The 12,157-nt window shown below is 40.4% G+C and overlaps 1 protein-coding gene across 1 annotated transcript in view; it reads left to right on the top strand.

Annotated features, from left to right (window-relative positions):
- The window catches only part of USH2A (usherin), a 411,816-nt gene that overhangs the window by 370,460 nt on the left and 29,199 nt on the right, over nucleotides 1–12,157 (top strand). The window lies entirely within an intron of this gene.

The raw sequence follows: 12,157 nt of genomic DNA, 5'->3' as shown, positions 1-12,157 counted from the left end.
TGTCATTAAGAACACTGTCAGAATTACATAAACATAATGGCAGGCAACCTAGCATACAAAAGAACGGGTAGAGAAACACGAAGCGTCTTGAAAAACTCCTTTAGCCCTCTAATGTCAAGAGTCCTTTCCCTTCTGGAACTTTTCCAGCATGGGAAAATGTAAGCTGCTTATTTATTCCAGATCTCACACAGGTTCTGATGGAGATGTAAGTAAAAAAAAAGGGAAATGAACAACCACCACCACACACCAAAACAAACGAACGAAAGCAGCAACAAAAGCACAAATCCTATGATGAGAGGTTGAGGGAGCTGGGCCTGTTTAGCCTGGAGAAGAGGAGGCTCAGGGGTGATCTTATTACTGTCTACAACTGCCTGAAGGAGCATTGTAGCCAGGTGGGGGGTGGCCTCTTCTCCCAGGCAACCAGCAATAGAACAAGGGGACACAGTCTCAAGTTGTGCCAGGGTAGGTCTAGGCTGGATGTTAGGAAGAAGTTCTTCACAGAGAGAGTGATTTCCCATTGGAATGGGCTGCCCAGGGAGGTGGTGGAGGCACCGTCCTTGGGGATCTTCAAGAAAAGACTGGATGAGGCACTTAGTGCCATGGTCTAGTTGATTGGTTAGGGCTGGGTGCTAGGTTGGACTGGATGATCTTGGAGGTCTCTTCCAACCTGGTTGATTCTATGAAAAAACCACCCTAGGCATTCCAGTGCATTTTGAACAGGTGACAATGGAGATGTATAAATTTACCATCACTGTAAGTGTATCTAAAGTTAACTGGGTATGAAAGAGAAATCCAAAATATGACTCTCTTTTCAAACTGAAGCACTTTTTATCTTTTCTTTTGGGTCATCATGAGGTTTTCTGTTGTTTCTCACTCAGGTTTGAAGAATTTCAGAGTAGTAAAATAGTTTCAAAGCTCAAAAGCTCTGAATTTTACTACCAAAGTTATCAATCCTAAAAATTTGTGTAGTAAAAATAGCCAGAAATTATTTGTCACTAGAACCAAAGTACTCTGGTACTGACTGATTCTGGTGATCCGTCATGCAACGTGGAAATTAAATAGTAAATAAATGAAGTGAATCATTAGCCAATGAGATTTCGTTTCCACAACACTCATCCAACTCTTCAGTTTTTAAAGGAAAAGCTCTGAGATGGCCATACAAAGCAGAAAAATCACATAAGGTTGTAATGAATGCTATTTGAAATACTGCATATGACCAGTTCTGCTTTAGGCCACGTGCAGATTTTAGTTTATGTGTGCCAGAATTAAGTTCATGTGTGCCAGACCTTTTGGTGAATTACCTGAGGGTAGTCGTGTTGCCAGATTGCTACCTGGACACGTCAGTGGTTCAGGGGAGGTATGTTTGGAGTGCTCTGTACCAGTTTTGTAGAAATGGCCGCTCGAAACAGATGTCCTGCACCCCACAACTGCTGCCTTTCTCTCTTAGAATCATAGAATCAACCAGGTTGGAAGAGACCTCCAAGATCAGCCAGTCCAACCTAGCACCCAGCCCTATCCATGGGATGTCATTGCCCATGGCAGGGGGGTTGGAACTAGCTGATCCTTGTGGTCCTTTCCAACCCTGACTGATTCTATGATTCTATGAATGAAACTGCAGAGCTCTTATGTTTCAACCAGCTGAGAAGTCTGGAAAACATCTTTTTCCAGATGAAGTGAATTATTATTCTTGTCATTATGGAATCACTAAATTATTTTTTTATTGTTTTTTCTTCAGGAGTTCAAGGCAGATGATAATTTAGTTTGTCTCTAATGCTAGTTTATGCTAGACCTGTGATGTTCCACTAGATCATGAGATTTATTGTAGCTTAAGAGAGTGACATATTGAAGTGCTGTTCTTAATGTTACTGGAATGTCCTGGCCTATAAAAGTCTGAGTAGAGACTCTGAGTGCAAATGAGTAAAAAAGGGAAAACGTCCCTTTTTCCACAAGTTAACACACTAGTGTGAACTCTAATTGCTCTGATGTTAAATGCAGTACCCCCTTGAGGACAAATAGAGCTGAGAACCTGTGCCTTTCAAAACAGGACATTTCTGAGGAAAGAAAAAAAGGTGTGTGATGGTTTGATTGTTACATGCCCTTCCCCACTTTGGAAATGACCCAGACTAGACTCAATCTGCTCTGAAAATATGAATGAAGCTTATATTTACAGCTTAGCTCAATATACAAGCAGAGATTTGCAATATATACAGAAATATACAAGGTAGAAGGTAATACAGAAACACAACAGCCCTCCCAGAAATCTGAGTCCTCAGGAGGGGCTCACAACCACCCTCCCACCTTCTCCCACCTCTCTCAACCTTATGCCAGTCCCAAGGAAGAATGGAGGTTCAGCCAGGGGGTTAGGAAGCAAAGCGGATTAATCAGAGAGACTGCAGAGAGGCTTGAGAGAGAGAAATGCAACTCAGGCAATGCCCTAAGAAGTGCCTTTTATCTATGTTTGGATTCTTGATTTTATACGTCTCAGCAAGCCTATGAGTGAAGTAGACATCACCCTTGTTTGTCTTTCACAGCCTGTAATCTGTTCTTCTCACTAAAACATTCTAGTTAGCTTCAAACTAGCACAAGATGCAACAACTCCTCAGCATACTGGATTTTTTTGTCTTTCTGGCCTTGCATAGAAGTGTCACACTTTCAGTTGGTTTATAATGATACTCAGTTTAAAGGTGTTAAAATAAACTTGAAACCACACTGACTCAAGTAGCATCTTCTCAAGAGGAAGGTCACCAATGTACTGCCCTTGATGTGTGAAAATCAGGACCCATGTTTCATTATTATGGATTAACTAAACCAAATCTCTATTCTGGTTGAATGCCATCTACATAGACTGTTTAGTTTTGCTCTTCTGTTTAGGCAAAGCCTGGTGCAGGATCCCTGAAAAGGCTAAAGGAAGCTTCTGTTGATTTTGAAGTCTTTTGGAACAGCTGCCATGTAACTTCTGAAGTTATCAATAGTTTTCTGGGTTTGCCTTGAGGAAGTATTCATCAATGCGGTCTGTTGCTGTGTGCTGACTGAAAGTGTTGCCACTAGCTTCTTGGCTCTGTGACTCTTTAATGAATTAAAATTTAAGCAAAAGTAACAGCTCTTAATTCTACAAACTTACTTTAGATGGCCAGTGTAGATTGTCTGTCTGAAGAGAGAGGGTGAAGCTTCTCTGACGTGTTACTCAAAGCCAGAGTTGAACATTGACATCTGACTTTCCCTTTGGAAGAACCTCCCTTTCCCTGCACAGAGTACAGAGTGTAACTGAGGATGCTAACTGCTCAATTAGTGTGTCACAATATAGGAGCAGTACTTCCCATTGTACCTGTCTTCATATTTGAGTGCTTGAATACATTTACGAGTCTGTTCCAAAATAAGTTGTAGTAGCTTCTCTTTGCATCACTCATTTATAATGTGCATACATGCAGCTAATCAATAGATGAGACAGTGAAACTAGGGGATTTACAAGTTAATATGCTGGAGTCAATAATGTGCTGTAAAGACATTTTCAGTTCTCAAATCAGTACAGTTTGGTTTGTGCTAAGATTAACTACGTACCTGTTGACTATGTTGATCTGTTTTCATTCCCCAAGTAACTTAAATATCCAAGGAAACTACAGAATCTGAGCTGGACTTGTTGTGTTTCAATCTTCAAGTCATTTTTCAGTATTTACATCTGCTGCATTTTGCTAGTCACAGGCAGCTTTTCTTTTTTGGCAGAGACTTTGCACTGAAAAGCTCAAGCCATGTGTGTCCAGAAGTGGTCTCTCAACTGCATCCCTGGGCAACCTGTTCCATTATTTTACTTCTCTTTGTAAAGGGCTTTCTCATTATATCCAACCTAGATCTACTAATCTTCAGTCTAAACACCCTGCCTCTTGTCCTGTCCCTACCAGCCCTTCTAAACAGTCTTTCCCCTTCCTGTAGGTCCCCTGTAGATACTGAAATGCAGCTCTAAGGTCTTCCTTCTCCTCTCCAGGTTGAACAGCCCCATTGTTACCAGCCTGTCTTCATGGGAGAATTATAGATATGGCATGACATAGCTTCTCAGGGACACAACTTCATCTTTATTGGGCCTCATTCTTTTCATTGGTAGTGTGCCCCACAGCATCCCCAATAGGAAAACAACATTTTTGTTCCTCTTACTATCACGTAACACTGGTACTTTTCAGGCTACCTATGGAGGCTTACAACTAGCTTTTATGACCAGCAAGGGCAGGGATCCCCTTTAGCAATCCCCTACTTCTGGCATGAATTGGCATGATTGAACTGCACCTTTCCTAAACTGCTGCCTGTACACTTTTATTTCCTTTCAGGCTGTCTCTCTTTGGAGATCAGTTGTTTTCATGTAGGAAGTGTAAACCATTCAATTAAAACTGGGCAAAGGAAAGCCTTTCAAGAGATAGGAGTTGGCATACTTTTGGCCCATAACTTTTAAAAATACCTAGTTCATTTTAAGGATAACATTTTTTCAGCCACATGTTCAGTCTTTGGCCTTTATAATGTGCATCCATGTAAATTGTTTATGCTTACTTTTTAGTGTCTCTCAGAAGTGATTACATACATAGCAGGCAAAGTTTGAATGAAAAGCTAGGACTGTTCAGCAGAGAGCAGAGAAAAAAAGGGATAAAACTGTAGGAAGTAAAAAGCTTCCAGTTTTTAAAATGCTGCTTTTATTTTCCATTGTATTGGAAGAAAGTGGGGATTTAAAGTTGTGAATTGCCTTGAGGCTGTGTTATCTTCCTCTGCTTAGCAGCAGTTAGAACTGCTGGGTTTTGCCTAGGATGGGTGAGAGAGACAAGGACTCAGGATGCTAGAGAAAAGGGAATAAAGTAAGCTTGCATTTAACAATAATATGACACATTTATTGTGCCTGTGCAAAACAGGATCTAAAAGAACAAAGATAGCTTCCTGAAGCTGCACACAGTAACACAAGAGTATACCTGAGACTTCATTAATCACTGTTTGTAATATAAGGTGAGGCCCTATGATGAAACATTATATGTAACTGGAAAGTCTTAATTTTATGGAGCACAAATGACATTCAGTGGCATTTTCAAGAAAACTGATGTGGGAGTTCTGCAATCTAAGTTTAAAGATTCAAATTGTCCTGGTATGACTACAAGATTTTCTTTAGGCTTCCCCCCCCCCCCCCCCCCCCCCCCCCCCCCAAATTTATATTTCTTTTCCCCCATTATGGCTGCTAAGCTGTGCAAAGTCAAAAATTGGCAGTAATTGCTTTTGTAAGAGAAAAAATAACATGGTGCTTTCCATTCACCAGAAACCACAGCCAAACAATCCTTTTCAAATTGTACAGAAAATAGAAACCTTTAGGTACTGGGTCCAGGTCATTTTAAGATCAGATGGAAGAAGTTTTACGGTGTTCAGAGACACTTTTCTTTATACTAGCATATATGACAAAATTTGAAAGCAGACAAAGAAAGTGGTTTATGGCATGTATATGTATTCACAAATGTCACAGAGGAGTAATCTGAATTCTTCAAAACCAAAACTTCAAATGAAATCAAAAGCCAAACCATTTGATAGTGACAATGGTGTGTTTTTTCTGTATCAAAGCAAGACCACCACAAAGCTCATAGATCTGTAGAATGGCTAGGTTGGCAGGAACCTTAAAGATCATCTGGTTCCAACCCATCTGCCATGGGCAGAGACACCTTCACAGAAACATAGAATCATGGAATGGTTTAGGTTGGAAGGAACCTTAAAGATCATCCAGTTCCAGCACCCTGCCATAGGCAGGAACACCTCCCACTAGAACAGGACACTCAAGGTCTAATCCAACCTGGCCTGGAACACCTCCAGGAAGAGAGCAGCCACAACCTCCCTGGGCAACCTGTGCCAGTGTCTCACCACCCTCACTGCAAAGAACCCTTTCCTAACATCTGCTTTGAATCTCCTCTCTTCCAGTTTAGACCCATTCCCCCTTGTCCTGTCATTGCAAGACCTTGTCAATAGTCCCTCTCCAGCCTTCCTGTAGGTCTCCTTCAGGTACTGGAAGGCCACTATAAGGTCTCCTCAAAGCTTCCTCTTCTCCAGGCTGAGGAGCCCCAGCTCTTGTAGCCTCTCTTCATAGCAGAGCTGCTCCAACCCTCTGAGCATCTTCATGGCCCTCCTCTGGACTGGCTCCAACAGTTCCATGTCATTCTCATGTTGGACACTCCATTAGCTTAGGTTGCTCAACACCTCATCCAACCTGTCCTTGAACACCTCGAGGGAGGAGGCATCCACAACCTCCCTGGGCAACTTGTTCCAGTGTCTAACCACCCTCACTGTAAAGAATTTCTTCCTAAGTAGCCAGTCTAAATCTGCCCTTCTCAAGCTTAAAGCTGTTCTTGAATTGAGAAGTTCAGGTACATAAATTATCGGTTTTTATGGATAACAAAAAACACACAGTTTCATTCCTTTGCTGTCAAATTACTCGAGCCCTACTCAGCACCTGCTACTTTGGACATTACTAAGGATAAAACAAAACAAGACAAACGAAAACAAACCCAAGAGAGAAAAAAAAAAAAAGCACATTTGAGACTAAGAAGACAGAGACTGCACTGAAGTGGCAGCCCAGATTTTGTTTGTTCTGAGAAAAGCATCTAACTTCATTCTGGCCATTAGCCAATATATCAAATGGAAAATACAGTTTATGGCATTAGGAAAAATATAACATTAACCCCCTAACGCTCCATATTAAGGGATGTACCCCCTACCATTTGCAGGTTTGAGCCCTTAGGCTCTAGCTGCTGTTTACAGCAGCAGTGGTTTTTCTTCTTTTGCTATGCCTACAGATCACACAGAACAGATCTGTGAGAGGAACAGTGCTCCTAAATGCTAAGAAACTATGGATGGGAAGTTGCTGCTGAGCAGAAGCATGATCTGTGACACTTAATTTAAACATATTCCTGGAGTTCAGCTGTCTGAGTGCACTAGTAATGTAGAGAAACGTACTCCAGCCAGAGTTTGCATGCTTGCTTTTCCTTGCTTTTTACCTTCCCTGAAGACTTACTTCTATACCAGATTATAAAGCTCTGCCCGAAGCTTCATTCCCCTTATGACTCAACAAATTCTAAGTTCTGTGCTGCCTTTATGAGTCATAAAATCATAGAACCATGCAGGTTGGAAGAGACCTCCAAGATCATCCAGTCCAACCTAGCACCCAGCCCTATCCAGTCAACTGCACCATGGCACTGAGTGCCCTATCGAGGCTTTTCTTCAGTGCCTCCAGGGATGGTGTTAGAAAAATGTGTTGAGATTGTCCTCTAGATGGAGTCCATAGTGGAATCTCATGACATTGATATCTTTTTACCTTTGATATTTCGTAGTACAAAGCAGAAGATATTTCATAGTACAAAGTAGACCAATGCATATGAAATGTAGAGGGAAGGGGAGAGGAGAGAAGAGGATCAGAAAAGAGAAATTGACTTGAAGTGAAAAATGTGTGGAAAGACAATTTAAAAGTTCTAAAATTAAATGCAAAGTTCTTCAAATGTAAAAGTTTTTAAGTGAAATGAAAAAAAAAAAGGAAAAAAGAAAACAAATTATTTTCTATACAAATTGGGAGGAAACTAGTGCAACATCGATTTCTGCTAACAAAGGGAAGTCTGATCACCTCTGGGCAAGGCAAAATTCCTTTCTATACAAATTGGGAGGAAAATAAACAGTGCAACATCCATTTCTGCTAAAAATGGGAATTCTGATCACCTCTGGGCAAGGCAAAATTCCTTTCTATATAAATTGGGAGGAAAATAAATAGTGCAACATCAATTTCTGCTAACAAAGGGAATTCTGATCACCTCTGGGCAAGGCAAAATTCTTTTCTATACAAATTGGGAGGAAAATAGTGCAATATCAATTTCTGGTAAAAATGGAAATTCTGATGGTAGTGCTATTGAAAGCCTGTTGGATACCATCAAATAATATAACAGTGACTTGAAGTGGGAAATGCGTGGAAAGACAATTTACAACTTCTAGAATTAAACACTAAGTTCTTCAAATGTAAAAGCATTAAAGTGAAATTTTTAAAAAAAGGAGAAAAAAAAACTAAATTCTTTTCTGTACAGATTGGGAGGAAAATAAACAATGTAACATCCATTTCTGCTAAAGAAAGGGAATTCTGATCATCTCTAGGCAAGGCAGAATTCTTTTTTATGCAAATTGGAATTAAAATAAATAGTGCAATATCAATTTCTGGTAAAAATGGGAATTGTGGTGGTAGTGCTATTGAGAGCCTCTTGAGTACTATCTAATAATATAATATTGGCTTGAAGTGGGAAATGTGTGGAAAGACAATTTAAAACTTCTTGAGTTAAATGCAAAGTTTTAAAGTGAAATTTTTAAAAAAATTAAAAAAAAAACCAAAAAAACCCACTAAAATTCTTTTCTATCCAAATTGGGAGGAAAATAACTAGTGCAACATCAAATTCTGGTGAAAATGGGGATTCTGATCACCTCTGGGCAAGATAATTCCTGGTAAAAGGAATAACACTTTGGTTTCCGTTTGCCTAACCTTTGAGATTTTTCAGTGCTACCATGGGAATAATTTATATTCTAGTCCAGGCTGCTACAAGAAGAGACTCATAGATTACTTGTGTATCTGTAAATTATATCCTTGTGATTTTGAGCATAAGGCTTTAGGAATAGAGTAGATTTTTTGTTGTTTAATTAAAAAGAAAGCGTGCATGATATAAGCCTGAGAAGGAAGACAAAGCAAAGAACAAGTTAGGGACTGCCTATGTATAAAAATTAAAGTTTGAAATTTTAGAGTGATAGCAGAGCCTAAGAAGTAGCTTAAGAAACGTGAGATGTCAGAGTCAAGGTGGAAGTGCTCCCAGTGCTGTTCAGAAAATGGCAAAGAATCTGGATTAGGTAGGGAACTGGAGGATAATGACAAAGGTGATCATAAACTGACTATCTTGGTAAAACCCCAAGCATTCCCTGTCACTTCTGTTGCTTGTGCAGGAATCTGATTTCCTTGATTGAGAATTTGAACAATTGCATTGGAAGATGAACAGTTTAACATTCTGACCGCCAGGAGATCATAGCTTTCTCCTGCTTTGTCCAGGGGCTGCTCAGAAGCTCTGCCTCTGTAGACAAGGGAATGTCATACTGCATTACCTTCCCATCATTTATGTCTGCAGTTAGGAAAGAACAGGTTTGGATCTCTGTATTACTGTTACCCTTAGCAGCATGGTAGCATCTGATGCCACTGAGTTTAGTTAAACAGACGCAGAAAGAAAGAGATGGGTTTTTAATCAGGTATCAAAGATACCTGCCAGATAGGAATTACTGTACAAAGGGAAGCTAGGGAGAAAGAAGAAACCAGAGCCTGACCTTACCAAGCTGCTGGTAGCAGCTTGCTGGGCTTTGGTGATTATCCCTGAAGAAGGGTCAGGTACTCACACTGCCTGTTGGGCAGATCTTCAGTGGTTCAGAGGTCTTGTGATGTTTCTGTCACATGTTGAACTCATGCCCTGAGACTTGAGCAACTGGGTAAGCTGACCTGCCTTTTAAAAAAGAGGAAAAGCCAAGAGTGACACCACAGGAAAGTGCTGCTTCATCAGATCGATAGACTGGAAGATGACTAGGTTCTGTAGTTGTATGCAGTTTAAACATTTGTGCAGGGAGCCCACCCGTGCAGAGTATTATTGACAGCTACAGATCAATGCTAATTTTTGATCATTTTCAACCTACAAAGACCTCTTGACCCTGTTGCCACCTTAGGGGCACTTCAAGTAATCAAAAGCAATCACAGTAGGCAGTGTAAAATCATCAGACCCTTGAAGGCTGCACAGCCTTGCCCATGCCTGGGAGAAGGACCAAAAGGTAGCAAGGCAGGCAGGCACCTTACATTATGGATGCTGCTGCCTTTGAATGGCATGAAAGACTATGCTAATTTGTTGCCAGACTTTAAGTGACTTCTGTGCTCATGAATTAAAAAATAAACAAACAAAAAAGGCAATCTGAAGCAAGTCTTGGTGGATACATTATTCATGATTCATTTTCCTTCATTTTATGTTCTGAAAAATGTGTTAAAACAAGGTTTTATTTTAAATAACTTTTGTCCTAATTCACAGTTGGTAGAGTGGAATTAGCTGAGGAGTGTTATTTGTTGCTGTTAACAGCTTGTGCTGCCACTGGCAGCATGAGAAAAGTTTTACACAGCAGAAAACAAAGGTGTGGTGCTGCCTGGAGCAGTGGTGGTGCTGCCAGTGCTGCACCAAGGAAGGGGACCAGGGTTGCCAAAAGCAAAGGCTGGGCTCTGGGCTGCAGCATGGGGGACAGATCATGGTGTCTCAGCACTGTTGCCCTCAGGTGTCCAGTTCAGTGGCATTTGCATTGAAAGGACAGGCCTTAATGGGGGAATGTGAGACTGAGCATATTTAAATGTTTACTGGATTCTTCTTAATTTAATGACTAGATGAATGAGAATGCTTCACAGTATGAGACAGGGGAAAAAAAGGAGAGTATGGGCTTGCAGTCCATTGGATTTCATGGTCAGTCAGTCTATGAACATCTTAATGTTCACATTAAAATTTTATTTTGTTGGTTTTCTTTTAATGGTGAATGAAACCTGGACTGTTAGCAGTGTGTAAACATGGAATATATGAGTTCATGGCTTTGCAGGCAAAGACTGGGAGAATATTCCAGGCAATGATTTTGATCCTGTGCCTGTTTAAGGCTGTGTCGTGATCTGCTGAAGCCAGAGGTTGCAGTGCTATCCTTTGCAAGGTGTATTTTGCTATACATATATATATATCCATTCCAGCAGGACAGTAGTTCTAGGCTGAAAAAGTCATGGGAGGACATAAAGTCATTTTTAAAATGAATCACTAAGAGTGCCATCCATCCTCTATCAAGCAGCAGCCTTTCAGATGAGCAAATTCACAAATGGCAATGGCAGCAGTACAGGGGGAGAAAACGTGGCTCTGTATTCTGGGAGCATGTCCCCTGAGTTCACTTCAAACCAAACTAAACAAAAATACATGTAAACCATTTGCTCTTCAAGAACTATCTGTAGGAGCCAGGGATAAAAGTCATCCCTGGAAGGAATGGTTTAGCAGTCTCCAGAGAACATGATGAACTGCAGGCAAGGAAATCCCTCCATCTTTGTTTCATTTCAAAGTGTGGTGAGGATTGTAAATAATTAAATCTTTGGGTTTCGCAGGGAAATGGTAGAGGGTGATGAAAAATATGCCAGTTGTCTGTTTAAAAGAGGAAATCAGGTGTTTTGTAGCATCACTGTCACAAAAGCCCATCCTGGTGATGCAGCTGATTAGAAAGCAGAGCCATTGCCTTTCATATGGTGTTTGTAATGATGTGTTTGTAGCTTTGGACAGCCTCTGTGTAGCGGTTCAGGAGCAGTAATTTAGTGTTGTGCGTTCCCTTCCTCCCATCCCCACCTCCGAACCATAGGATGTAAATTTTAGGCTTTTAAAAGTTCTGTTTTGAAAACGTAATAGATAACTGTCCTCATAAAAGCCATTAATACAGACTACATCCAATTGTAAAGCTAATTTTAATCATGTTTTGTGCCAGCATAATTTCTGATGCCAGATTTTTATGCTAAGCATGAACTTCAATTTGAGCTCTGTTCTTTAACCTGCAGTTCATAATTTTGCAGTGGGCTGTATAGGTTGTTGGGTTGGTTTTTTTTTTTTTTGCTATGGCAGTTTGAATGCTTCCACTTTCAAGGATCCAAGCCATAAATGTTTATTAAAAGAATCTATAATGAAATCAGTTTTGTTATTTTTTTAATGGCCGCCTTGAGTATGTTGGATGAGTGAACGCAGGTTGTTAATCATTGAGTACTCGTGATAGAGAAAGTGTTTGATAGTATTGCCATCTAGGGGCTGAAGCAAATTCTCCATGCTGAAATAAACTCCAATTGAACAGGTGCTGCTATTGACAATATACATATGTTTTTGCTTTATGGCCCACATGCTTTCCATGTTTCTTATGACAAAAGATATCTCTAAGTGTCCCACCGCAGCCAGAGCTTTTTTATATGTAATCTGTTCGAGGTGATTGCTATTTGCATTGGAGCTTAGGCTTTTTTGGCAGTGATGACTGGGATTCTTAACAAAGAATTATACTTTTTTGCATTATTAATCTTGCTAGTGTTTGCCCTGGTGAACAGAAAAAAGGA

Source organism: Pogoniulus pusillus, chromosome 25 (assembly GCF_015220805.1).
Source record: "Pogoniulus pusillus isolate bPogPus1 chromosome 25, bPogPus1.pri, whole genome shotgun sequence".
NCBI lineage: Eukaryota > Metazoa > Chordata > Aves > Piciformes > Lybiidae > Pogoniulus > Pogoniulus pusillus.
The sequence above is the reverse complement of the archived record's forward strand: the minus strand, read 5'-3'. Positions and strand labels throughout refer to the sequence as shown.